Source organism: Apteryx mantelli, chromosome 13, assembly GCF_036417845.1.
Source record: "Apteryx mantelli isolate bAptMan1 chromosome 13, bAptMan1.hap1, whole genome shotgun sequence".
Taxonomy (NCBI): Eukaryota; Metazoa; Chordata; class Aves; order Apterygiformes; family Apterygidae; genus Apteryx; species Apteryx mantelli.
This window is the reverse complement of record NC_089990.1, coordinates 14,599,925-14,605,924: the sequence shown is the minus strand read 5'-3', so window position 1 is coordinate 14,605,924 and position 6,000 is coordinate 14,599,925. Positions and strand designations below refer to the sequence as shown.

The 6,000-nt window shown below is 37.2% G+C and overlaps 1 long non-coding RNA gene across 1 annotated transcript in view; it reads right to left on the bottom strand.

The window, feature by feature from the left end:
• Positions 1-3,134: 3,134 nt before the first annotated feature.
• The window catches only part of LOC136993248 (uncharacterized), a 33,205-nt gene continuing 30,339 nt past the window's right edge, over positions 3,135-6,000 (bottom strand). The window contains exons 2-3 of the long non-coding RNA XR_010885486.1: positions 3,893-4,018; positions 3,135-3,160 (exon numbers count right to left, since the gene is read on the bottom strand). This is a non-coding gene — a long non-coding RNA (uncharacterized lncRNA). The remainder of the gene's footprint in view (positions 3,161-3,892; positions 4,019-6,000) is intronic.

The following is a 6,000-nucleotide window of genomic DNA, read 5'->3' as shown; positions in this document are numbered from 1 at the left end:
TTAGAATCAGTACTAAAAGTGAATGCAGAGCTGTGGCGCGGGAACTGCGTTTTATCTAAAAGCAGTGACTTTTATAACTGCAGGCAGATTGTTAGGATTTGAACCTTTATCATGTCCCTTTCCATTTTTTCACTTCCAATCAAAAGGCTCATCGATTTTGCCTGGCAATGGTAAGGGGACTCCTATAAATAATGAGGAAAAAAATGCTTCCTTAAAAAAATAAATAACCAGCCAGTGCAGTGCAGTGAGATGAATGTTTAAAATGTTAAGACCATCAGTTCTTCATGGGAGCAATTCTGTAGATATTATTTGGGAGAGTAGTCACCGAAGTCAACAGGACCACTCCAGGTAAAATTTTTGTGCAAGTCCCAGCTTTGGGCTTGCAGTCAAAATTCTCTTCTTGCCTGCAATTCAATAACACTCATTAAATACACCCACTGAGTTGTTTGTAGAAGTAGCAATGCTGCTTAAAAGTTGGGTATAGTTATACAGGTACACTATTTCACAAGAACATATAAATCAACAGCCTCTGCCCAAATTAGCTTATGCTTATGAGACTGAGTGAGAAACATCTTGGTGAGGAGAAAGATAATAATTTAGAACAAACAATAGGGAGAAATTTGGGCAATATTTTTTGGAGGAGAGCAAAATTATGTAGGTTGTTGTCTGTGTTGCTTTTCTGTTACACTCAAACTTTCAAAACCTTTACCTTAAAGTCTCCATATATTTCACTCAAATTTAAAGAAGATTTGAGAGAACATCTTTTGACCCTAGCAATGCTGCTTGCTTTCACTGTATGGTTGCAAATGGAGTGTTTCTTCATTTCATGCACAGGTAGTATGAAAAAGGATTGTCTTATGGTTAACGTGTGTGTTACACCTTTCTTTTCCCCTTGCCTTGAGATACCATGTACATGAGAAGTTACAGTTACATTTTTCCTTCTGCACTGGTATAAATGACTTTACAAGGTGCTGTAAAGAGTCAGACCCTTCATTCTATTTTCAACCTTGGCATTTTCTTTTTGTTTAGCCTAAGACAAATCATTTAGTTTTTCTGCTTCTTCCTTTTTCCTTCTGTAAAGCTGAGACAGTACTATTTGTCTAACTCAAGTTTCTTCTGAACACTTACAAAAACATAGCTACAAAATAATTTTATTTTCTGCTAAGTATTATTTATCCATATACTATATTATTTTCCTGCCCATATACCTGTTCTTGCTGAGCTTGTTTGCTTGAGCAAACAAGATATGCAGGGCGTGAATGGAGCTGTTTTTCTTATGTGAGAAGAGTGAATGAGTGTTTGGGCTCTGTCTCGTAACTGGTGATTCAGGTCTGGTTCCCTCACACCAGTGTTAAAAAGTTTGTTCTGGGAGGAGTGCTCAGATAGCCATATCTTACCAATTCAGGAAGCATGGAAGAAAAATGTTTAAATTGAAGCCATTGTATCCTGGAAAATGATTTCACTCAGAGACAGGTTGTCAGTATCAGATGGATAACAGGTCTTATCCAGTGTAACAGTTTTTTTCTTTCTTTGCTCTGTTGCAGAAAATATTGGAAAAACTGGATCATAAAATCCGTAGGACACATAGTCCTGTCTTTTTATTTACTCTATAAAATGCTATAGGCACATATGACACTAATATTAATGAAATAACTCACCAGTAGATGGGCAACATAATTTTCAAATCAGTGTCATTCTTAAAAATCACAGCAATACTAAAAATAGAATTATATCATTGGTGAAAGGGATGAGTGAGAAGAATAAATGTTATCCACAAAGCTGTTTAGAGATATAGGGGTTTGTTTGACATGATAGATATTGTGGTAACTATAAAGCAAATAGCCTTTTTAATTCGTAGGCATCTAGTAAGAAAGCTGCATAAAGTGCCTGAAAGAGTAAGATAAAAACTTGATCTCACTCCTTCTGAAATCTCTTGATGCATTGATTTGGATTAGATCCTATCTGATTATATTGTATGATAATCAGATTTGTGGTTATTTATTTATATCCTATGCAAAGCATCAGAATTAAAAATCAGGTATGCTTGGCTTTAGTAATATAGTCTTCTAATAAAGGAACAGCTATACTGAGCCATTGAGTTATACTGAGAATTGATACTAAGGAGCAGATCCATTACATTTTTATACAGAGAAATCATAAGTCCATACTTCACACTTCTGGGAAGGCATAAACAATAAACCAGATAGAAAATCATTCAAAATGGCATGAAGGAAAATAATTGTATGATCACTAAAGAACCTTGAAGAAACTGTGAGTTACACTTGTAAAATTTACAATAAGAATAGATCCTTTACAGATGTCTTGTAAAGGGAAAGGTTTATTATCCTTGTTGTATTTTGAGCTCCTCGTTTTTCTGGTGATTATTTGAAAATGTTCAAGTGATTTTTAGCAACTCTACTGCTAGGGGAAGATCTTTTTTATTATAATTTTTTGAGCTTGGAGGAAATGCTAGATGATTTTCACAGTCTTGACAGGGACAGAAGAAAGTGTGGGATAGCAAAAAACTGGGAAATTGCTGTTTATTGATAACATATATTTACATCCCACTTTATTCTTTCAGCAACAAATGAAAGAGAGACATGTTTACATATACAGCTATCATCCATTTTTTTATGAAGTTCAACAGCTGTTCAGTACTACACAGTAATGTTATTGTGCTGTGGTCAGGGGCTGGAAATACACGTTTTGACTGGATCTGCCAAATGTCTTTTGTTAATCAAAATTTGAATATCTGAGATTGAATATAGACAGCAGGACTGTAACATCTGTGTGTGTTAAAATTTCAGCAAATTCTTTCACAGCTTCAAGAGCACAAACTGTGTCCTTATGTCTCAGTCGAGATGACACTCAGCTATGGCACTGGTTCAGTGCCACAGTGTGGCTTTTTGACTTATTGGCCTACCATGGCCCTTTTTAGCTTATGAGACATTCATAGAATAAAATTGGGTATCTGCAGGTGAGAAGAGCAGGAGACTTCTGGAGAAAATAGGAAAAGAGTCAGTCATTGACTATTTAATTAATTTATTTATGTGAATATGCACCAATGTGTTTCTCCTTCATAAGTGTGCAGATTGCCCATTAATGTCAATGGGAACTCCAGAAGAGAATATACCCTTTGGTGTCTCTGGCGCTTTTCCAGCTGCAAAGATAGCATGCAGATAAAAGCACTATGATATAATGTTCTCAGCTCTTATCAGTTTCAAGGAATATTCAGAAAATGCATTTATTTACATGTCTAAATGTAATTTGGTTACCTAATTAAGTAAATGTGGGTAAGTTTCAGATTGGAAGTTGTAATTTAGTAAGTTAGGTGAGAATCTAACTTCCTCCATCTGATAGCATGAAAGGAATCTACAGATGGCAGTTAAAGCTCATAATATCACTCTCAAATACATAAGCATCTGTAATATCCACTTTGTAGATGAGTTAACAAAACACTAGTATGCAAGGATCCTGTTCATCTTCATCATAGACTACTGCACTTGCCCATATTTTAACCTCAAAGACTCTGAACTAGGACTACTGAAGTTAATAGCACTGAAGTTGATAGATGCAAAGAATTGCACAGAGGTCAATAGCATTAAGCTACTGTAAAACTGACATAATCATGAGGATAATCTGTCTCAGTATCTTTAAGTGCCAGCTGTCTTTTGTTCTACCTCCTCCAATTGACAATGACTATGTGAGGCTTGGAGTCCCGGGCAAAGCCATCCAGCGCACATGGGGACAAAGAAAAACTGAGACAAATGGTACAGTCAAGCTTATAAATCTCTGCTGAGACAGGTAAATAAGAAGATGATCTACCTGAGAGGCAATCATAAGTCAATAATGAAACTTTTTTGAGGCTAAGTAGGCAGTGTACATTAGTTACCTGCTGAAGACATCATATGATGGAATTCCCAGTTGTGGTTTAATAAATATGTGCCTGTGCTTCCATCCTTCTTAGACCAGGACACATCTTTCACCAACTTTTCCTTTAAATTGCAGTAATTCTTCTCTGCAAAAATAAAAACAGAAATCCAGAAAATAAGAATATCCAAATCTCAAGACATACAAGTCATATTCTCACAAAGATTACAGGTAAATAGGCTCCTGAAAATAACTTCTTTAAAAAGTTTAAAATCAGAAGTTAAATGAGAGAGAACAAAAACATGACAAAGTTACAATAGCTTATATTGAATGGATGGCTTGAGAAAAGTGGTTCTGGGCACATTACTTCAGCAAATGTCATATTTCTACAAAATGGCTGTTGAGTGTGAGCGCTCAACAGTGTGATTTAAGGGGAAGTGAAGGCTGCTGGTTACAATCGGAATATTAATACTTCACAGGATTGAGATCATAATGTTTTGTCCATCTTCTAGTCACACAACTCTAGTATGTTTGACACATTTCTCCAGAGAACAGGGATATGCTGGTGGTTTCTCGACTTTAAAATTTAAATGGGTGCACAGCAGGACTTGCAGGGGTCAAGTCACTGTGCCAGGTTTCCCTTGTGAAGTTTTTTGTGGTGATTCAGCCAACACTGTGAGCAAGCCTCAGTTCTGGTATATGGATGAAGCTTCACTGACTTTAGTAGATTCAGAGCGAGTTAAATAGCAAGTGGTCTGACCTTATCTGTCAACAAGAGGCACATCATGATCATAACCTCTTTACTATTCTGGACTTTTAATAGACTTGCCTGTTACTACACAGTGGGAGCATTAGCAATTTCTGTTGTAGATCATCACATTATACATTAAGCAGGATAGACTTTCACCATGAAAAGTATTAAGAGAGAAATTGCTCTACTTTAAAAATAATTTCCACAATATAAAGAGAAGTATGTATGAAACTTTAGGAAAGTCTATTTTCTGTGTGCAATTAAATTATTTATAAAGTATATAATTAATATGTTCGGTGATTTTGGTAAAGAGGCTTAGCTTTTAATCCTTCTTTAAAGATAAGAGATCACAGGAGTGAAATGCAAATATGAGGTCTTACTTTATGTTTGTACAATAATATCAAGCACTTTTCACTGTGAATGAGTATTAAAAAAAACAACAAGAAATCCAGCAATCCCCAAAGACTAATGATTATGTTATCAATGCAAGAAAATTCCTCAGCATACTGCTGAAAGAATTAGTTATAACAACAGTTCAGCACTGTCTGAATCATGGTATAGCAGATGAGAAGGTGTTGAAATAACTTGGTTACCCATAGGTAATTTGGATAGCTAATAAGTGGAGTAACCAAATGCTCCAAATGCACTCATTTAAGGAAAAAACTTCACAGTTTTGGAGACTACAGAGGCCCCAAACAATGCTGACCTGCCAGTTTCATTACATGAGGGCGGGGAGAGTAAGGAGAGAGAGAGCAGACAGACAGATGGACACCAGAGTCTCTCAGGCCCTGTGGCATCATGCTCTGCAAATACGTACAAGAAGAGATGAGGATGGCATGACTGCGGTCTGCAAAATGTGCAAATCTAGTGGCCATGTACTTGGATTAGGGATAAAAAAATGCCAGTGCCAGAGGAAATCTTGGGGGTTGTGGATACATCCGCTCAAGTATTAAAGTGGGGTGAAAATTTCAGGTGATGTTATGCATGCATTTCCCTATGATGTATGTGTATGCCACTCACTGTTGTTGAATCTCACAGCTTCATAGAGTAAATCAGTTTCTAGAAAGAGGCAACCTACTCGGTGAATTAATGACATCTGATTTCTTACTGATTCACATACCACATCCTTCTCCTCTCCCTTATTGTAATAAAGCAGCTCTCTCCCAAGCCTCCTACAACCATATCCTTTTGAATCGCTTCCCTGACAAGCGTATCCTCCAAACAACACCTCATGACCATGGCCACTGGTGCAGGAGACATGCTGGTCACAAGGCACCGCGTGCAGAGCGGCTCCCAGCTCCCTGCCTGCTACCTGGGGAGGAGGCAGTCGAGCCGCAGAAGTCACCCTTGCCTCACCCTGATGGGAGGCTGCGCGTAGC